At 33.5% G+C, this 23,777-nt stretch overlaps 1 long non-coding RNA gene across 5 annotated transcripts in view; it reads left to right on the plus strand.

The window, feature by feature from the left end:
- The window catches only part of LOC118183387 (uncharacterized), a 332,908-nt gene that overhangs the window by 95,285 nt on the left and 213,846 nt on the right, over positions 1-23,777 (plus strand). The window contains exon 3 of one of the 5 annotated variants that reach the window (XR_015040168.1): positions 17,537-17,667. The exons of the other annotated variants lie outside the window; for them this stretch is intronic. This is a non-coding gene — a long non-coding RNA (uncharacterized LOC118183387). The remainder of the gene's footprint in view (positions 1-17,536; positions 17,668-23,777) is intronic. 5 annotated transcript variants of the gene reach the window in all.

The following is a 23,777-nucleotide window of genomic DNA, read 5'->3' on the forward strand; positions in this document are numbered from 1 at the left end:
ATCGCATAGTAAATAAGATGCTGTGCTACATGTAGTGCATGAAGTATTGACCACCTGGAATCGATAAAATTTTAAAGGGAATCAATGATGATCAAGGTACGGGGTTGATAGCCAAATATTCACTGCCTATCGATTGCCATAATCAAGATCTCATTGATTGCGAAAATATTTATTGATAAAGCAGACAATTAACAGCTTATTAAGACAGAAAAGAAACCGTTAAAGTAAAGCATAAAATTAGACAACCTTGTGTCTGACGTAGATTTTAGTCAAGACTCTATCGATTTTGATCGCAAACAGGTACATCAGGAGCGAAGAAATGTGCAACGAACGCTTTTTTAGACGTTTGATATCCTTCAGTAACTAATATCGACTACGTAGAGTCTTGCTTAGTAGATCAAACTGTGCACTAGGCCAGCTGTTCTCAACCTTTTAACGCTTACCATCTAAACAAAAATGGAAAACCTTTAACACCACCACTACAAAGTGCTACTACCATCACCACTCTTGAACAAAGCTCAGATCGCATAAATTTAAGAGCGTTAGAGAAAAAAATCAATCAGGATGTTGGTTTTTTTTTTTTTAATTTAGTAGTTTAAAAATACTTTGTTCTTTGCTTACCACCGGTTGACAATTCTTTGTGAAAAAGCCTTTTGGAGAAACCTTTCCATTTCCATAAAAAGTTTCTTGTTATTTTCATAAATTTTCATCACTTGTTTTCTGCTTTTATATAGTGATAACCCAAGCAGAGTCTACGTTCTGCTTAGAATTACAGAGTCTACGTTCTGGTCTGGCAATTTGATGTCTCTTTAAAATCCATTGAAGCTCAACAGCTTGAAGGAAAGTAGTAAACTGTTTCCTAACGACAGTTTTTTACTATTACGCGGGCTGTTGTGCAGATTTAGTGGCACTTGCGCACAAACTGAAAAGCAGGGACATTTACGGACAAGAAACATTCCTTGCTGGATGAATAATACTAGCCTTTCTAAAGTTTATTTAGTGGAAGTTGCGCACAAAACCGCATCTTCTTGATTATCTTTCGATAACTTGGAACGGTGGGTTATTAATTTGCTTTACACAATTTTAAACTACTGGAGCGTTAAATACAGATTTTAACAAAATACTTATATTTGTATTAATGTGTCAAGAATAATAAATGGCTTATGGGGTCAGGTGCTTTTAAAATATCTCCAAACTACAACACATTTTCAAGTTCAATGTCTTTATAGCAGGTTTGTGAACGTGAAATTTTTATATTTATTTCGATATTCTTAAAGATGTATGTGATACTTTTTTAAATATTCTAATTATTAAAATATTTTAAATAAAATAACTTTTTTTGTCGTTCGTTCACATAATATTGTAATATGTTCTTCCTTACAGCATTATTCAAATTAATCAGTATTTTTAGCTCTTCTTTTTTTGTTGTTCCACTCCCTCCGCCCGAAAAAAAATCGAAAACTAATGTGCAGTTAAAATGACCTATGTTAAAAATAATAGAATGTATTTTCTTATGAAAAAAGTTTTTTTTTTTTTTTTTTTTTTTTTTTTTGTTACTTCAGTATCCATATTTTTTAAGCAGAATTAAAGATCATTTTTAAAATCTATTTAGACGACAGATATAGTAGCTCATTTTAAATCCAGTTAGGGTTTATACAGTTCATCAAATTTTCCTGAAATTCTCACAAATGGTTTGTGAGAAATCGTGCGCGCAGGCATGAAGATTCTACGAGAAAAATATGCGGTCAGAGTAGGAATCGACACTTTTTAAGAAACGTCCTGTCAGTAAATAAGGCCGATTTGTTTAAATTTGTCAGTAAATAAAACCGATTTTGTAATTGTTTCTCACAGGCTGTGCGGAATGGTCACTTGCTGTCCATAACTTGTTGCACTTGTTAGAAAATTTCTCGCTCCTGCAGGGATGATATCCGCAAATGTCCTTTGTGCTAAACTGTCATGTGCGCAAGTGTCACCCCACCGTTGTGCAAAGTCATTAGTTAGGGCAGTGGTCTCAAACTGGCCACACGTGGACGACATCCAGGCCTCACAGCAATTTACACAGGCCTGAATACATTTCACCTATATATTCGTCGTAAATACGGTGTTTTTAGGTTTACAGACCGAGATATATGGATTGAGCTTATATGCGGTGACTTCTACTGAGGGAAAAAGAAATAGAATGAATAGGCTTGGGTCTTGTCTTTGTCACTATGTACTTGCATATCATCCCTGTGGACCATTCCTTGTATAAATCCCTGTGGACTGCATCATTTCAGGATTAATTCATGTTATATTCCTTTTAAGTAGCTTTTACCAGGGCATTTCGAAAAGTAAAGATACACCGTACGCCAGAGGAAAAGAAAAGTTTTGGTGAGCAAGTTGGCAACACAGGTGTTAACCTTGAACCGTTAGCTTTCTCCTCGCGGTCGTTCAGCATTTCAACGTTGATTCTGGTTGGAGTAGGTCGTGTTTAAAATGGCTGCGCCGATTCAGAATCCCGCCAAATGCGAAGTGCGCTTCGTCATACGTTTTCTTCATGCAAAAGGTCAGCCCGTTTCTGTTTATGGGAACATTATGAATCGACAAAATGTAACGAAATGGTGTCGTCATTTCTCTGAAGGTAGGACCGATGTTCATAACGAACAAAGAACACGTCGGCCATCTGTGATCTCTGATGCCCTTCTTCAGAGAACAGAGGAAACAATTCGTGCGAATAGACGTCTCAAATTGAAAGAATTGCATCAGATCATACCGGAAGTGTCAATGACAACTCTTTGTGAAGTTGTGACTGTCAAGTTAGGGTACAGGAAATTGTGTGCGCGCTGGGTTCCAACAGGCGGCAACCTTCTATGACTGTGGGATACAAAAGCTTGTGCACTCACTTAACAAATGTTTCGATAACGGGGGTGATTATGTCGAAAAATAATAAATAATCCAATTAATAAGATGTAACTGACGTTTTCTAAATAAATATTTTTTTAAGGAATGCGAGCCATTGTATCTTTACTTTTCGAAATGCCCTCGTACAATAAATACCGTGTCTAAACAGAATAGAAATAGTATTTCTACCTAGAGTAGAAATACTATTTCTATTCTGTCTAGACACTATATTCAATTATATCAAGTCTAGATAGAATAGAATATTATGCAGCATATATGCATTAAGGCTATTTCTACTCTATCTAGCCCACGATATTTATTTATATCAAGGCCTTAAAGCTACGTATATGCTGCATGATATTCTATTCTAGCTAGGCATGCTATAAATAAATATCTTGTCTAGGTAGAATGGAAATAGCCTTAATATACGCTGCATGATTTTAGACTAAACTCTTATTAAAGTGATTCTATATTTTTCAGTGAAAATTTACCATCTAAATTCTAAGTAACATACACTGGTGTGCCAAAATTAAGGACGAAGTCGAAAAATTAGCATATCAGCTGAACGAAGAGGCAGAGCGGACAGAAAGACCAATCAGGAGATTAAGTAAGGTGATGTACGGTAGCACATGTGCAGATATGCAGGTAGACGTAATGGGGGAGTGTCTGAGTAATATAAAGCATGTTGTCGGTGTATGATCAGTATTTCTGGCAAAGAGATTGCATGCCGTATAGCAGTTAAAATCGCACCGAGTTGCTGCCTCAGCGAGAAATGGCGAATAATCAATCTGTTAGACGACATCTGGATGCTTTTACCCGAGGTCGAATAATGGGGAAGTTGGAGGAAGGCCGTAGTGTGACAAGTGTGGCTGCAGAAATCGGAATTGCTCACAGCATCGTTTCACGACTTTGGAGACAATTTCAAACTACAGGAACAGCTGTCCGGGAGTTTAGTAGCGGTCGTCCACGAGGAACCACACCCGCAGATGATCGGTATATTGCCTTACAGGCCAAAAGAAACAGGCGGCAGACAGCGGGAGAAATCGCTAGACACACGACACAGGCGACTGGACGACCGATACCGCGTTTTACCGTTGCCAGAAGACTGCACGGTGGTGGTCTGTTTGCACGACGCTCTGTACGGTGTGTACCTCTAACGCCTGCCCATCGGAGAAGGCGTTCTCTGTGGTGCCGGGAACACCGGAATTGGAGAGACAAGGAATGGAGACGAGTACTCCTTACAGATGAGAGCAGATTCAGTCTGAGTAGCGATTCTCATCGCATACTCATCTGGAGAGAGCGGGGAAGCCGCAATCATCCCTCGAACATCATTGAAAGGGACAGGTATGGAGGTGGCGGTGTTCTCGTTTAGGGAGGCATCATGCTTGGTAGTCGTACAGACCTTCACATCTTCGACGCAGGTTCAGTCAACGGGACCCGTTATTGTAACGAGATTCTTCTTCTATATGTGCGTCTTTTTAGAGGCGCTATGGGTCCGCAGTTCCTTTTCATGGACGACAATGCACCATGTCACCGCACAGTAGCTGCCGAACAGCTCTTAGAGAGTGAGGATATTGAACGTATGGATTGGCCGGCACGATCTCCGGATCTCAATCCCATCGAGCATGTATGGGATTTTCTAGGCAGACGCTTGGTAGCTCGTACCTTACCACCAGTAACGATTCCGGAGCTTCGATTGGCGCTGCAAGACGAATGGGCAGCAATGCCTCAACAACTCATTGACACCCTCATTCTCAGCATGGGCAGACGCTGTGAAACCTGCCTAGCAGTCAAAGGAGATCATATCCCCTATTAAAGACCGGATGTTTCTTGCTGGACACCCATCACAGGGATGTTTCGGCCTTCAGTCGCATTGCGCTCCATGCTACTTTTTCAATAAAGCTTCTTTTTATTCCTCTGATTTCTCTTTTAGTAAGTGTTGCTTACATTACTCATGTTCTTACGTATTGGGGATCGTACGGTATTAAATGTGTTGATTTGGAAAGCTTTTGTACAAAATTATATTGAAAAAACCGTCTCGTCCTTAATTTTTCCACACCAGTGTATAGTTTCAGGTTTATCATATGAAGACAAAATGTAATATATTGTTCTCAAGCGTGACTGTATGTGCATCGTATATGCATGTACGAGTTTTAAATACCAAATTCGAGAAGTCTTTTCTTCATGAAAATCTGTCCAGATCTTCAAGCAAAGTATCACTTCCGGTTCATCAATTATAGCCAAAATCTAACAACTAACAGTTCTGGAAAGTTCCCGTTGGTAGGCTTATGTACTATAATTAGAAAATTATGGATTACTTATGCATATTAATACAGTTTTTCATCAAAAGCTGTTATGGACTTCATCTAAAGTACAACTTTCGGTTGTCTAATTTTACCAGAAATCTAAACAACTCGTTACGTGGTTGCAGATATGTTAAATACAGAAATTAGAAAATCTGGAAGTTTGACAGATGTTGTGGATGGAAAAATCGCCACTCTCGGATAGACAGAGATCATTGTGAAAATAATAAAATCACTAAAACACTAATTCATGCTTTTTGTCTGAAAACTCGCTAACGAATTTTTGGATCAAAAACATTAACTCCCTTATTTATGCATACAGTTTGATGGAAGTTAAAAATATGTTTTGTTTCTGTACTTTATTTTTGAGTAATATTGCAGGTCTAGAATGTGATTTTTAAAGAAAGGTGTAAAAGCAAAAACGGGGAGTTTAATAGTTTATTCTCACTTCTAATTTTATACCTTTAAATTCTACAACTGAAAAAAAATAAGCATAATATTTTACATATTTTAAATACTGTGGGAAGACTGAAGACTTCCTGGAAAGTGGAGCCTGGGGCTGTGCTCCGTTTACGCTGTAAAATCATGCTGTGTTTGCATAAATGGAGTCCTGTATGTTTCTCAAGAATCTGAGTTTTAATACATTTTCTAGTCATCCTTGGAAATTACATTCCATATTTTATCTAGCGTGAAGGTGATTATAATTGTTATTGAAAGAGATAAATTATCTGCTTTTCCCCCCCTCACATTAACATTTTATTTGCTTATTCTTAAAGACATTTCAATGATAATCCAGCCGCCTCCATTCTTATCATGTCAGCACATATTCCAGATAAAGTTACTTCGAGCCGAACTGAAGCGTTTAGAAATTACGCCACCAGCTAACTGCCACCGTGAAATGGTTATTTTTCATAATGATACTATCATTCGGTCCTTGTGACAGTTAATAATCGCCGAAAAGACAAAGGCTAGCTGTAGCTAACTTTATTCGCACAAGATCGAGATCTTAATGATGAGGAGCTTCCTTATAAATGGTTTTTGGCAACAATCCCCTCGCAAATAATAATGAGGGGTCGTGTATCGCGCGCGTGCATCGCATACGATGCAAAGAGCCGTCATGTTTCACGGTCAAAAACGCAAGCGCGCGTTGGGGTTAAATGGGTACCAAAGACTACCAACCGGAACTAATAAGGCACCCTAAAACGCGAACGATAAGCCTACACGGGTGGCTGGCTGCAGAATTTTTTTTTTTTTCCTCGTTTTAATATCTTTCTTCTTTTTTACTTTGCCATTGTTGCTTGCTCATGTCTGCTGTAACCATTGATGTGCAATATTAGCTTGCAGCCCACGAATCTTCGAGACATTACCAGCGTTCGAATGATGATAGTTCTCCATGGCTTTGAATAATAGGATGATGTGGAGCCGGCACCGCGCCCGCTTCTGTCAGAAATGGCCATTTTTACTTATCACTGACCTCTAACCTCGCCTACCTAACGGTTGTTGCATCACCAGTCGCGTGCGTGTTATTGTTTTACTAATCGTGGTCATGGCACCAGTTTTTGCCATGAACGTTTTTTGGTTTCTTCTTCTTTTCGCTTTTACTTTCGTAATCGTTTTTTCTTTGTTTAAAGTGAAATGTATTTGTTAAAGGATATTACTGCACGCAGCATGTATCATAAAGCATCCATTCCCTTGCCCTCAAAAAGGTGCTCATTTATTAAAATGACTTAAGTTCTAGGTTGTTTAGCCATTTGCGAATTCATTATTAAGAAAAGTAGTATATATAAAGCAAGGCATTTCTTTCTCTTCTGCAAATTTTAATTACGCGTAAAGAAAAAGCTTATTTTCAAATGATAATTATAAACTAAGCTATATATCATGCGTTTCATTTTGCCAAGGTAAGCTGAGAGAATTACCAAGGTAACTGAGAAAAATAAAAGATGTGTTGCTTCATTTAGAAATACAAATTCGTTTTTTAAAAAATCTGATGTGTACACCGCATGACTTCCTTGTACGGAATATTAAATTATACGCATTTTTTCTTGCATTTTATTTAAACTTATTACATTAAATTAAACCTACTTCGCCGACAGCGCATAAACCACAATAGAATAAATGCATTCTTTAAAATTCACTTTATTTACCATAGCGACACTCTGACGCTAGGTTTACTTAACAGTATGAAATATAATATATTTCATTCATATTATATCTCAGAATGCACAAAATGTATATCATTTAAAGAATTATCTAATCGTTGCCACATGTTCTATTCAAATACTATAATAAAGCTAGAACGATGTATAAAATAAATTAAGCAAATAAAACAAAACAGAAACAGTTTTTCACAGACGATTGAGTATTTCTCATTTAATTAATTCATTTCTCACTTCGCGAGAAGGCAAAAATACATAAAAACTCAAAATATCTGTATTAAAAATTACGAAGTAAATTTCAAACGCTTATTTCCTCGAAAAAAATCCAGAAAGAATTAAGCATGATTTAATTGGCAATAATAAATGAATGCGTTATCTTTCTTGTTACGAAGCTAAGTTTCTCTAGATGGCAACAAATCCACTAGTCTTTTGTTTCAAATGTAAACATCAATGGCCGCCATTAAAAACCGGCTTAGCGGCAATTAAACAACTTTAAAATTGCTGATAATTCTAAAAATATTGCACACAGATTTACTAAAGGCATAAAATCCTTAACCGGAAGATAAAAACAACATAATTCAATCATTTTTAAAGCAAAAAATGTACAATTTACAAACATATAAGTGTAAAGAAACTGAGATCACTGAGCCGGGTAACAAAACGTTCTGAGGCTACTCGTTTTTGAGTTATGCGAGATACGTACGTACATACGTTCGTACAGACGCCACGAAAAATTCTCTTCAGAATTAATTTTGAAGCAGTTTTATAATTTTTTTGAAGGAAAAGAGTATTTTATTCTGTCCTTACGTACACATATGACGCAAATACATCGTTAAATTGCATTCGATAGCGGTCAAAATGGATATTTTCGTTGAAATATGCTGCCTGAAACTTTTCGCGATTACGATACTTCCTTTTTACTTCGTACAAGGAAGTAAAAAACAGTAGAACGTCATGTATTCAGAATAAAAGTAACATCTGCTCATCCCCTTATTAAAAAAATCTGATGTGGTCAACCAATGACATCCTTGTACATCTTATTAAATTATGCACATTTTTGCTGCTATATATTTAATCTTATTTCCTCGAATTATTCTACTTTAAATAACAGTACTTATGCCTTAAATAATACCTTCACTAAGGCAAATTGGAAATGAAATCAAAAGCTGCAGATTTTGAAATCAAATATCTCGATCAATTTTTATCGTACTAAAGTCAAACTTGTTTTTATTTTTTCATAGCCGGTATAAAAATTTAACAAACATTATAAGGCATTTCTCCCGCCTTCGTAGTGTACCGGTCTGCACGCTGGGCGCGTATTCCAGAGGTCCGTGGTTCGATTCCCGGCGAATGCGTTGCTCATTTTTCAAGTTTTCTGCTTAAAAAAAAAAAAAAAAAAAAAACCTTATGTCTCTACAGTGGCACCCGAACTAAAAGGTTGGTGGATGATGATTCTCCACACCAAGGATTTGGCGATTAGGTCCCCTAAAAATCCCAGTCGCCCTTTAAAAGGGGGGAGTATATAAGGTATTTCTCCCGCCTTCCATGCCTTCGTAGTGTAGTGGTCTGCACGCTGAGCGCGTATTCCATACATACGAATACATACATTATAACATACGTATAAACATACGAATGACACGAAACGCGATCAGATTTCCTAATTATGGGTGATTCTATCGAAAAAGACTAATTCCCTTTGAAAAGTCAGACTTTTTCCATGGAATCAACAATAATTATTTTTATTTTGTTTTATTTTATCCTTATATATTTTTTATTTGTATAATTCACTTACATTTTTTACAGAGTTTTATTTCCGTAATTTAAACTCATTTCCCTACGGAATTAGCTTTTAATAAGTATCCGAATTGCAATAGTTTTTAATTTCCATTTACGTTAGCGATAGAGTTTGATTTTGAAAGCCTGTTTTTACCTTTAAAAAAAATTTAATTAAACATATATATGTATTATTTGCGCCAACTCCCTAGTGATGATGCAGCGAAACGTGGAATTTTCGGGTATTTTTTTAGCATGCTTTCCCTTTTTCATGCAGTTTGTCACCTCGCTTCTATTTTTTGGGTTATGCATGCGTTTTATTCGAAATTGATTATGGAATGAATTTTAAAGTTATTGTTTATTTTAAACCAAATTGCATTGCATAGAGAAATAAGGAAACTCCATATAACTTATAAGGAAACTTCATATTATTATGGGGTTATAAAAAACAATGGCAGTTTCAAACCCAGAGTCGCAAAATAATTCCTTTCTTTAAGGAAAAAAAAAAAAAAAAAAGGTAGTCACATACTCTTATTATTAGCATATTTATAGCAAAAACACGTATCTGGTACATGTGTGTTGTAAACTGTACAACTTTCTCAGTCATGTACATTATTTGTGTCTTTGTCTGGATACGTCTCTTCATTAACGGGAGAAAAAAGTGTATAAAAACATCAATAAGGTTTTTTTTTTTTTTTTTTTTTTTTTTTTTTTGGGTGTGTATGTGTCTTTTTCTGGATGCGCCTTTTTATTATTATCACTTATTTTTATTGTTATTAAATATTTTATTATTTTTTATTTTATTATTTTTATCGTTATTAATATTTTTTTATTTTATTATTTTTATTTATTTTATTATTACTATTATCTATTTTTATTATTACCCTTATTTTATATTTATATTCTGGAATAAGTCTTTTTATTAACGTCTCTTTATTATTATTATTTAATCACTTAATGGTTCTGTATTAAAAGCAATCCCAGCAGCTCTTATGTCTTTTACTATAATGTTTTGTGTCTTTGGATACGTCTCTTATTATTATTATTTATTTATTTATTTATTTATTTTATTAGTATTTATTTTTAGTATCTTTATTATTATCTTTATTTTATATTTATCATCTGGACAAGTCTTTTTTATTAACGTCTCTTCAACATTATTATTATTTAATCAATTAATACTTCTTAATTAAAAACGTTGTCGGCAGCTCTTATGTATTTTACTATACTTTGTGTGCCTTTGTCTGGATACGTCTCTTTATTTGTGTCTTTGTCTGGATACGTCTCTTTATTTGTGTCTTTGTCTGGATACGTCTCTTTATTTGTGTCTTTGTCTGGATACATCTATTTATTAACGGCAAAGATGTATAAAACATACGGCTATGAAAGTTTTTTTTTCTTTTTTAAATAACAAGCTGGTTGTAATATAGTAATCAAAATTATTCCTGCAGTTATATATTAGGATGAGGTATAAGACGGAACTTTTCAAGGTGGTTTACGCCCCACACGAAGAATTTGTTGTGACTGTTGATATCCTTTCATAAAAGGGACGATCTCATCCAAAATAGCAGGTACAACATCCCTTATTTACTTCTCAAGAGGAAAATTATGAAAGAAAGTTTCAGTTTCTGTGTTGTAATAAGTAGCGATGGAGGTCTATTAGACTTAATGTAATTGCACATTATGCCTACAAGCACGATAACCACAAAGTGGCTTTTTCCGGGTCCGATAGGTGTAGTCCTCAGATTTGATGGTCCGCCACTATAGCCTTCGAACAGGACCCCTTGTGGTTCGGCGGCAAGCAATTAGCAGCCTCGGTTGGGCCTTCGTACCACGTTGTCGAAAATAATTATCGATTCCTCCCTCGCTGTGGTTTAAGGGTGCGTGTCGAATGTTGTTCAGAAACGCAGCCAGCCAGGACGGAGCCGACGCAGTGGTCATTACGAACCACGTGACTACCGATATATGATATTTGGTTGCAAGAACTTCTCAGTTGTAATAGGTGTGCAAATTAAGCACCGATTGTCGGGGCAATGAGCTTGACAGACAATGCCTCACGGCGCCCATTCGGTTGTTTCCAACAAAGGAGACAGACAGACGTGGGTGTAGGTTGAAACACTGCGATGGATGTTCATTCCCACCCATTCCTCGTCCACACACCCCTTCTCTGGGGGCGTTTTACAACCCAAAGACCCTGCAGTGCTTATTGTTTAAATCATTATCTTCCGCTCGTACTTTGCGATTACATAATTTTAGTTCTCAGACGATTTTGCTTAGAATTTCGAAAGGTTACCAAATAAAAACAAAATTTGATGTGGACATCACATGTCTTTCTTGTACGACACATTAAATTATTCACATTTTTGGCTGCAGTTAAACTTATTTCCTCGAACTATTCTAACTTAATTAACCGATTCCTCAATTCAAGTTGAAAATGAGGTCAAAAATAACAAATTTTGAAATTAAATATCCCGGTCAATTTTTGTCGTACAGGAATCAAACTTCTTAAAAGCTTTTTTTTTTTTTTTTTTCTTTTCTTTTTTAAATAAAGAGTGTAAAACTTTCCCAATAGAAGTACAGAAACCAGGAGACAGGAAACAATGTTAGATTTCGTTATTTGCCTAAAATTATTATTATTTTTTTTAATTTGACATTGCCCAAACATGGATATTTTCATCATTTAAAACACGTCTGTAATTGAAAATACATGACTACGACCAATGACTGCAAAAATAAAGGCCGGTTAAGGACTTTTAAGCTGGGCCAGGTAATGCGTATATATATATATATATATATGTGATGTACCAGCTTTTGTCCGGAATAAATAGATTGGTGAAGAATCACAGATGCAGTCGTAGCTTAAATTATCAGACGATAAGTTTAAAAAACAGGATCCATTTATTATTGGTCAGGAGAAATAGTAGTTACAAAATCAGATATCCGGAGTAAATAAAAAAGAACTACTAATAACTTTTTGCATTAAGTTTACTGCATCGTTACATTAAAGAAAAAGGACCCCGATATTCCTTTACGAGTCCTTTTATAGCCTCTGGAAAGGTGGAGCTTCCAAGAAATGACGTCAGCCTCGTCAGCCATTCCAGTTCGCTTTAAATATCTCTAGAACATTCTATAACTGTACGTGTAGAAAAGGCGGGAAAAACAACTTGACAAGGCTGTGGATTTAATTCCACGTACTTTCAAATAAGAGACCGTCGCTATTAAAAATGAAAAGAACATTCAGTTAGAATTTTAAGTGTATTTTTGACTATGGAATTTTAATTATTACACACACACACACACACACACATATATATATATATATTCTTTTTTTGTAATTCGCAACATTTGGTTTTACTTTTGGTTTTGAATTTTACTTTTATCCTTGCTTATATGAATGACGAAACACGAATTGAGTAGTTGAGGAGTTAGGCAATTTTCCCTTGATAAGTCTGTCTCCTGCCTGCTCAACAGTTATTCACTTGTGCAATTTAAATTGCTCTTAGAAATTCCTTAAGAAAATTTTTGAGATTAATTTTCGAAATATATTTTTTCATGGTTTTAGATAAGTGCACTTAATTTACATATGCTCTTAGAATTTAAATGATATTGTAAATTAGTTTGCGGCAATAATTAATTTTATTTTTTGCAATTTAAATTTCTTAATTAAATTTTAAATTTATATTAGCTTTATACTGTAATGATCTTAAGTTTTACTAACGTTCATTTTATTTTAAATCTTTACTATCACTTCTTATTTTCTACTTCCGGCCAGAATTAAAAGCTTTAACTTATTTATGCAAATTTGTCTGGCGAACGCCAAGTACTTAAGTTGTGGCTTTTTGCCAAGCGAGGGAGAGGAAGGAGTTAGTAGAAGCAGGCCGCTTGCCTTAGCAGTTTTACTCGGTTGCTGGTTGCCTTCCAGGCCAGAGGTTTAATCCTCTTAATAATTTTAAACATATTGTAGTGTTAACAGTTCTCTGTACTACATACGGCTTCCTGTTAATATACGGCCAATCTTCCACGTAGGCCCTTGTTTATTATTCCAAAGTTAAGTTAGAGTTTAGTCAATATTTTTATATTCTTACGTTCAGACCACAAGTGGTTGGTCTCTGTATTCCGAAGTCCGGAAATTATTGTAAAGAGTGAAAAATAAAGGGTTTCGTATACCCTTCCTGTGTATTTTGTCTACTTCCCACATTTATTGAACATAGCTTTAGTAAGCTCCCTGTTCCGAGTCAGGTTCTTGAATGTTCCCCAAGCAAGTAAGGCGGAACATTGAACCTGATAATACGAATAGAGAATATTTGTTAAATATATATATAATATTTGTTAAATATTGTATGATCTTAAATTCACTTAGTGCGAAATTAAGTTATTCTACTACTTGGGCAATTGCAGCAAAGTCAAATATTCTCTATTCTATAAATTCTATAAATAAATGTTACATATATATATAAAATAAAGCAAGTAGACTTATAAGTTATGATGGAGTAGAAGCAGCGATAGCATAGAACGTGAAACTACTGCATTTCGTAGATGTTGATCCATAATGAATAGAAACTGGGTAGCCAAGGTAGAACAGACATTCAACTTCGTTTTAAAAACCATTTTGCGGCTACAAATAATTGGCACACTACTTTTGCCTATTGCCAATGATAGCTTTGCAAGAAGAGAGCAGCAGGCAGCCGTCCAGCTAGCCTGAAGTGTAAAAAAGCAACTGCATTTGTGTTTAGGATGAAATCTTAAATCAGAATGAATTAGTTTTTATTTCCCATGTATTTGATTCGATAATTGATACTGCTGTAATATTGTTATCGGCTGCTTGAGATTTAGTTTCATTTATATCATTAATGTTGCGTAATAGTCATATAACATGAATTACTTTCGAAATGAGGCAGTGCAGCATTGAGAGGTTATTACTATTTAAATTCTAATTTATCTTTTGCAAACTTTTTTATCTTACGTATATATATATATATACTTTTTTACTGCCAACTGCAATAAAAAATGCACAACTACATGTTATAGCAGTCCCATATAAAAAAAAAATTAACTTTCTACAACAAATCGTTTTTCAGTTATGCGAGATACATACGTGCGTACGTAAGTACAGACATCACGGAAAAAATCCCTTTTTAATCCATTTTATAATCAGTTTTTTAAAAAAGTGTCCTTTATTTTGTTCGTACTTAACAGATGTAAAAAAAAAAAAAAAAAAAAAAAAAAAAAAAATCTGAAATGTTTCAGATTTTAAATTACGTCCAAAGAGGCGTTTTTTAAACATTTTGTGTGTTACCTTTCTTTATTAAATATCATGTTCCTCGCACTTAAACCATAAGATCCAGTGCAACAGCAATATCGCAAAATAGTTTTAAAACGAGCATATCTTTAGAATTTCCGATACAGAGACTCACGCGCTGGAGATAAAAATGTTTTTTCTGCACAACGTTGCCATTGCTCGCTTTGAAATCCTTGAGTTTGTTAATCAAAAATTAGTCAAAGTTTTAAAAATAGGAAATCGATCGTAAAACAAATTTCAAATTTCAAATTTGGTCTTCCACATGCTCATATTCGTTGGAGGATTACGTTATTCAAAATTCGATGACTCTTATGTACCGTTGTTTTATCACAATACGAGAAATATACATACATTTATGCAGATTTTTCATTATTTAATTTCTTCAAATATAATGCAGGACTCTAACATTTTGTGGCAACAGTTTGAAAAGTGAACCGACATTTATCCGTCCGACGCAAAATGCCAAAACGAAACTAATAGTCCTTCGGGATTCAAATCCCTTTGGACTAAAAAAGTTAAAATGCATATTTTCTTTGAAATATCATACCCAAAATTTTCATGATTACAAAACTTCTACTTCGTACAAAAAAGTATAAAGTAAGTTTAGATGTTCTGAAGCAAATTTATAAGAAATGAATCAAGAAAGCTATACAATCATAGAAATATGAGATTCCGACTTTTATTTCATAAAATGAAAATTCAATATTATCTATTATGATGCTAATTTCATTACTTTATTTGTTTAACTTCATTAATATTTGCTACTGCGTGTTGTGCTATGGTTTATATATATGAAATACGTTACATATTCAGGAATTTGAATCAAATATATCGGAATTTTGAAAAAATTACGTGCTTTAGAAAGAGGTGTAGGAAAAATATCTCAACATTCATTTTTATTCCTTTGTAAGAAGTAAAGGAAGTACTGTAATCGCGAAAAATTTCGGGTATCATAGTTTAACGAAAACATCCATTTTTACTGTTCGTGTATCCACTTGAGAAATGTTTTTGCATGACGTCTGTATGTGCGGGAATAATAAAGAACTCTTTTTCCCAAAACGGATTGTAAAATGGATTTTAAATGGAATCAGAAGAGATTTTTTCGTGAAGAGATTTTTTTCTGTACGTATGTATGCACGTATGATTGTGTCTCGCGTAACTCAAAAACGAGTAGCCTCGGAATGTTTAAATTTTGTACATGGGGCTCGCTTTTCCCCATGGACTTCCCTTTTTGGTTGCAATCGGTCACACCAAATATATACATATATATGCTTACTCTGTTTCGTGGCTCGGTGAGTTCAGTTTTTTATTCTTATATGTCGGTAATCGTGTATTTTTGCCTTATACGTAATTGAATTACGTTGTTCTTATGTTTCGGTTAAGGTTTTCATGGCTTTAGTTAATCTGCATGCAAAAGTTGCAGAATTATCAACAATTTCAAAGTTGTTTAAGTGCTACTAAGCCTAACGTAGCTGCTATTTGTTTACAATTGAAATTCTTTAAGAGAATACTGAATTAAGTCAATTTTTGCGCCAATTTCAGTGTCTTTTGCCGAATGGGAGAATGGGACCAAAAGTAAACTTCCAGTTTTGTGCACGGAAAAATCTGCTTTATTGCCGGCTGGAAAATTTACTTGTTTTTGAGTATAAACTCTAATTTTAATTGTAAATTTTTACTTCCTTGTACGAAGTAAAAAGGAAATATTGTAATCGCGAGAAGTTTCAGGCAGCATATTTCAACTAAAATATCCATTTTGACCGCTATCGAATGCAATTTAACGATGTTTTTGCGTGATATCTGTACGTAAGGACAGAATAAAAGGCTCTTTTCCTTCAAAAAAATTATAAAACTGCTTTAAAATGAATTCTGAAGAGAATTTTTCGTGGCGTCTGTACGAACGTATGTACGTACGTATCTCGCATAACTCAAAAACGAGTAGCCTCAGAACGTTGAAATTTTGTATATAGGACTGCTATAACATGTAGATGTGCACCTCATATTTTCGTTGCAATCGGCCGCACAAAACGTATATAAATATATTTATATATATATCCACTCTGTTACCCGGCTCAGTGATCTCCGTTTCTTTACTCTTATATGTTTGTAAATTGTACATTTTTTGCTTTAAAAATGATTGTATTATGTTGTTTTTATCTTCCGGTTAAGGTTTTTATGCCTTTAGTAAATCTGTGTGCAATGTTTTTAGAATTATCAACAATTTTAAAATTGTCTAAGTGCCCCTAAGCCTTTTTTTAATGGCGGTTATTGATATTTACATTTGAAACAGGAGACTAGTGGATTTGTTGCCAATCTAGAGAAACTTAGCTTCGCAACAACAAAGATAACGCATTCATTTATTATTGCCAATTAAATCATGCTTAATTCTTTCTGGAATTTTTTCGAGGAAATAAGTGTTTGAGATTTACTTCGTAATTTTTAATATAGATATTTTGAGTTTTTTTTTTTTTTTTTTTTTTTTGTATTTTTGCCTTCTCGCGAAGTGAGAACTGAATTAATTCAATGAGAAATACTCAATCGTCTGTGAAAAACTGTTTCTTTTTTGTTTTGTTTGCTTAATTTCTTTTATACATCATTCTAGCTTTATTGTAGTATTTGAATAGAACATGTGGCAACGATTAGATAATTCTATTCTTTAAGTGATATAAATTTTGTGCATTATGAGTTATAATATAAATGAAATATATAAGTTAACTGTTATATAATTATTGGACTATATAACAGTTAACTTAGTTTCCGTTGTATAATTATTATATAAGTTAACTGTTATATAATTATTAATACTGTTAAGTGAATCTAGCGCCAGAGTGTCGCTATGGTAAACAAATACTAGAGTGAGTTTTAAAGAATGCATTTATTCTGTTGTGATTTATGCGCTGTCGGCGAAGTAGATTTAATTCAATCCAATAAGTTTAAATGAAATGCAAGAAAAAATGCTTATAATTTAATATTCCAATTTAATATTCCAATAAAAGGAAGTCATGTGGTGTACACATCAGATTTTTTAAAACTGTTTTAGCTGTATATAGTGTTTTATGTTTTTCTGTATTTTACAATATTTAATGAAGTTTTTCTGTGTTTTTATGTATTTTTGCCTTGCCGCTAAGGGAGAACTGAATTAACCGATTGAGGAATATATCTCCAATGAAATTCGAGGAAATAAGTTTAAATGAAATGCAGCAAGAAATGTGTACAATTTAATAGGCCGTACAAAGGAGTCATGGCGTGTCCACATCAGGTTTTTTATCTTTTATTTGTTTTCATTTTCATTTTTATTTATTTATCTATTATTAAGGTAACTTTTGAAATAAACTTTCAAAATCAAAGCAGGTTTTCAACTTTAACAACTTTTCAAATTTAACTTAACTAATTCAACTACTAAATCTAACTACTAATTCAAATTTAACTACTTACTAACTTTCAAATTTAACTACTAAATCTAACTCTTACTACAAATTTAACTACTTACTAACTTTCAAATTTAACTACTAACTACTTACTACTACTATTTTCAAATTTAACTACTAACTACTTACTACTACTACTTTCAAATTTAACTACTAACTACTTACTACTACTACTTTCAAATTTAGCTAATAAACACTTCAAAATTCATAATCCGAAAAGTAACACCCCGATGTAAAAATTATAACTTTGGAAAGGGGGAGAAAAGAACTTTTAAATTGCCGTGGAGTAGGTTTTAAGTAAATCTCTACAAACAACATATCTTCAATAATCGACTGAAAAGTTTAGCTGCATACTTCGCTTTTCACGCTCTCAATAACCTGAGACTTTTCTTAAACGCATTCTTTTGTGAACGGAAGTGAAAATCTGCATCAATAGAACGGAAAGTAACAATTAATTTATCTAAGTTTTCAAAATTGTTAGCCAATAACGCTTTGTGTAATAAAAGGGAGCTAACTCTTTGATATTCTACACGACACGTTTTGTGTTGAGCTTGCTTCAAATTTTAATTACGTAGAATTTTGAACACATTGCGTAAAAGAATTTAATCCTAAACCTAAGAAAAATACTTTTGAAATTTGTTAGCGTCGCCTTAGAAGGTCACTTGGCATTAAGTAAAAGAAAATAAGACAGGCAGTTTTTGGCATGAGTCGGGCTGCATAATTAAAGTTATTTGTTATTTTATGTAATTTGTGTGACATTTCGTGGGTTTTTTTTAACTTTTAAAAGACTTTTTCGATTAACCCAAAAGCATTATTATTCTCGAAACACGATTTGGCGTATTCTTTCACTTTTCATTCGAGTCTGTTGCAACTCGGCAAAATATAAGAAATTTACCTATCGAAATGATTCTGATTGTTATGCATTAACATGCTAAGTTATTTAAAAGTAGTACATGCAGTTAATAAAATTTTTATTATTTATTTATTTGCTTTTGAATTGGATTGATTTAAATCAAAATGTCTCGAATTCATGATACGTCTAATTAAAAATATTCATTACTTTTACAGACATACGTTACACATTTTTTCACTTTTCAAATAAATAGAAGATATACAACGTTCCCATGTTGGTCTCAATAGATATTCATCTAGCAGCATCCTACAAAATGTTTCTCTATTTCACCTCATTTCTGGCGATCCTAATCTATACTAATAAATCATATTAAACTTCTGAGACGGTTAAAATCAGAACCCTTTCAGGTTTTAATTTGTTTTTAAATGCTTTTTTGCTCATGCCCAAGGATTTGCATTTTAAATTTTTGTAAAAAATAAAAATTTTAATTAGAATTAGATACTTCGTTTTCTATAAGGCGAGACAAAAAGTTTTTTGCTAAATTTTTTATACCTTTCTACTATTCAGAAGTAAACTCGGGTAAGTAATTACATATTAGCGGAACCACTTTCGCTTAGTTTGGAAATTTTTCACGGAAGAGGAAGGTGAATTTTCGGATTGCAGCTTGCAATGCACAACTAGCAAACCTAAAGAACTGTTATGCGGATGGTTGCCAGAGTTTGGCGACATCTAAAAATTTGGCGACTTCTGCTAAGAGGCTGCGATAATAAGTAAGTATCCACTGGTGAAACACTGAGTAATTATTTTCTCATCATGATATTATCAGAAAGAAGATTAAAAGCTTTTCTTCATGTTGGGCTATATATTGAAACGATGACTAGTGATGTTTGTTTAAGTACGGAGAACACACGAAAACGTTATGCATAAAGGTGCTTTCATGGAGAACTTTCTAAGAGCTTCTGACTTGTATTTTAGTTACCCAAAAAAGAAAGTTGCAAAAATATACATGCAGCTAATCCATTAACCAGCATTCAAGTCAAATACCATGTTCAGTGGCCTAAATTGTGGCTAATGATAAACCAATGTTTAGAAGATGATATTTAATTTTGGGGCTGCGAACTTGCATCGTCTGCATTCCATGTATTATGACAAGTCTTTTAGCATTGTTGATGTACATTTGCTCGCTTTAAAAGCTAAACCATTATTTGAAAGTTAAATAAGAATGTTACCTTTCTATTTTGGCTTAAAAGTTTCTTTAAACATGTTTTCCTATCCAAAAGTGATATGCAGTGAATTTTTTCTCGGCCTTCCCTTCAGACGCTGCCTCTGAAAAAAAAAAAAAAAAAAAAAATTAAACATTAATACTGAGGAGTAAATAAACATTAATACTGATAATTAAAATAGCATGCTCTAAAATGACCGCATTATAACCCAACAAAGACCATTCAACGTGCACCGCAAGTGTCAAATTTCGCTGTAGAATTAAATTTCATTATATATTTCATGTAAAGTTATTATATTTCGGACTCATAATGAATTAGCTAAATTATTGTTATGAGGAAAAATATTGTAATCATTAATTGAGTGGTTTGTACGGTAAAGTACACCACACACGATGGCCATCTATTCAGCATCATGTGGTTTTCCAACAAGATTCCTTCAGATTATTTATATTATCTATTTTAAGAGATCTATCATATTTTTATAGTGCTTGTATAAAAACTTTCATTCCATGTTCTAAGTATCTAGTACTGATAAAATAAGGTTGAAATGGAGCCAAAAGCAATTAATTTTTATCTTTGATTCCTCTGAAATCATTGATTTCGAAATGAAATCAATCATTTCGAAATCAATGACTTCGAAGGCTTAAGTGCAGAATCGCCCACTTATTTGGCGCTTTTTACAAGAGTAAGAAGAATTTGATTTTTGTCAATTTTGCTTGACTTTTTAAGTGAAAATACATCGATGTGTACATGGGCAAAGTCAAGGGAGTGCGCAATGCCGAATTTGTGCAATTCTCTGATGTTTTTTTAAGGTCGACGTATACATGGATAACGAGGTTGTGCAATTCTTAAAAACGCGCCAAGCAGTGGATGATTCTGCACTTTCCCCACTTCGAAAGTGACAATTTGTAACAGAACTATTTAGACATAACCGAACTAATATTTTATTGAACGCCATCTAGTGGCGAAGTGGGACACTCTAAGACAGTCGATCTCCAGCCGCTATGACGTTCGGTTAACCTGTATTAGATGTCTGTGTAATTAGAATGTTTAATGCGTTGTTTGGTATATGTTTAATTTTTATGTACAGTTAGTCAATAAAGTCTGCGTACATCAAGAAAAGTAATATCAAATCCAAATTTTAAGGTACGAAAAGGGTAGTTTCTTAAAGTTTTATTTTTAAAATATTTAGTTTCAATAAGGGACTTTGAAATTATTTAACTGCAATATTTTCATATCTAATAATTTATGCACACTAATTTTTAAAAGATAAGTGGCCAGAAATCAAAGCCAATAAAGTTTGCGTACAAGGCGAAGGAAGCAGGGGATTTCTTATCTAACTTTGAAACTTCAAACTTGAGAATGCAAAGAAGGTTACACTTTCAAGGTCATTGACTTCCGAAGCAAATTTCACGTTGATTGGAAGTTGCTATTTCTATTTTCTTTGACCAAAATGACAACCAATAAAGAAATTCCTTTAGTTACGAGACAACTAATTATCAAATTGAGAGATGAAGGTAAAACTCTTCGTTATATTGGTAAAACCATTGGAAAACAATTTTCTAGTGTGCAAAGAGTTATTCAAAACTATCTTGACACTGGTAGTCTTACTGTAAAACCAAGATGTGGGAAACCGAAGAAGCTAACGCAGAGAGAAGAAAGAAAAATTCTTTTACGAATTAAACAAAATCCTAAACTTTCTGCTGCAAGCATTGCAAAAGACATTTTTTTAACTAGCAACAAGGACATTTCTCCTGAAACTGTACGAAAAGTGCTGCGAAAGTCCGATTATCATGGACGCAAACCTAGGTCTAAGCCATACATTTCCGAGACAAATAGAAAGAAAAGAATTGCTTTTGCCAAAACATATTTAAACTCTTCGCAGGACTTCTGGAACAATGTAATTTGGTCAGATGAAAGTAAATTTACAATATTTAAAGTTAATGGCCACCCTATTGTATGGAGAAAACCAGGAACAGAACTAAATCTAAGAAATTTAAATCCAATTGTCAAACATGGAGTTGGCGGTGTGATGGTATGGGGGTGTATGTCGTCGAAAGGAGTTGGAAATTTTCACATTATTGATAAAGTCATGGATAAGTATGTTTATCTGGATATTCTGAAGAAAACTCTACGAGACAGTGCCCGACATTTAAACCTTTCTAATACCTTTATTTTCCAACAAGACAACGACTCGAAACATACAACTAAAATTGTGAAGGAATATCTCCTCTATCACACTGCAAGACAGTTGCGTACTCCTCCACAGTCACCAGACTTCAATCCAATCGAACATTTGTGGGCAAAATTGGAGAAACGAATTCGAAAACACAATATTACGTCGCGAAATAAGCTAATTAGTAAATTGCAGGAAGAATGGGCGAAATTTACTTCGGATGACACTGAAAAACTAGTTCAGTCAATGCCCAGACGTCTGCAAGCTGTTTTGAAGAATAAAGGATATCCTACAAAGTATTGAAGTATTGTAAAAAACTTATATTTTGCTTTTTTTTTAAAGTGTACGCAGACTTATTGGAGGGAATTTCTGAGTTTTTTTGACAAAATATATTTTTGACAAAAATGTAAAAAGTATTACACTGATATTATTTACTTTTTATTTAAGCTTACAATTTTAGCTAATAGAAGAAAAAAAATGCAATGATTAAAATACATTTTTCTATGCTTTAAGTGTTTTTTTAATTTAAAATTTAGTCTGTACGCAGACTTTTGTGACTAACTGTATATTTTTTTTGTACTCGTTCCTAAGTGCTCTGTTAATAAATATTTTTAGAGCTAGCCTACATTGGTGCTTACTGAGAAACGGCTACATTACAAGTTTAGTTTATCTAGCTGAACATGATTTTTTTTCCTTTTAATTTCATTAATATTAAATAATTAACCTCAAATTAAAACATTTTCAAATCAACAAACGAAATCAGAAATAGAATTAATAGTAAAGATATTACTGGCTGTCTACCTCAAAGGTTTGGTAGATTTTAACGGGTTGCTAGTTTAGTAACCAGCGAGTTTAATTACCAGCTATATAGAAACCAGTTTTTGAAATCACTAAACAAAACTCACACGTAAAGTTTTGCATTTAAAAGTACCCTGGGGGGGGAGTGGATTGAATTTCAGGAAAATTATTGCGGAAGAGTTTACGATTCATTTCCATTTCACCTCTAATAAAGATTCTACCGGAAAATTCTTATTACAGCCGCCCCTCAATATGATGACGTTTGTCCATGACTGTTTTGAGAACATTAGCAGAATTACAACAATAAACGCTTGGAAAAATATTCTTCAAAATAGAACGGTGTTTGACTTATTTGATACAAATATAATCAAAAGCATATAAATAGGTACTTTCAGAGAATTTTAATTAAGAAAATGCAAATCTTTATGAACTGTTCATGATGTCGTTGAAGCAAAAGTGCACTTCTAAACTGTTCGTAATGTTTCTAGGAATTATTTCTCTGCATCTCCTAATCTTCATATTCGGAAGATATTTCTCATTAAAAAAACAACCTTAGTTTGGCATGAATGTTTTCGGGGAAATTTATTTTTGTTAAAGATGAGTGAAAGAAATTCTGCAGAAATTTGTTTTTGCGTATGAAGAAAAGAAACCCGTATTTGACCATTCACAAAATCGATAGGGTTATTCACAATCTAAGCTAAACTAAAGTTACTTCTATCCTGTTTTAAAATGGTTGATTAAGATTAAAAACAAGCTGTTTGGCGACATAATCCTTTGCTTGGCGACAATTTCTGATACTTGGAACTTTTATAATCTATTTTGGCTTTATTTGGCGCATTTAATTCAGTTTAAAAAATTATTCTATAGCATTTTGATCATGTTAACCGAATT

The sequence above is a fragment of the Stegodyphus dumicola genome, chromosome 3 (assembly GCF_044657685.1).
Source record: "Stegodyphus dumicola isolate Sdum_Otavi_A_Nest chromosome 3, ASM4465768v1".
Lineage (NCBI taxonomy): Eukaryota > Metazoa > Arthropoda > Arachnida > Araneae > Eresidae > Stegodyphus > Stegodyphus dumicola.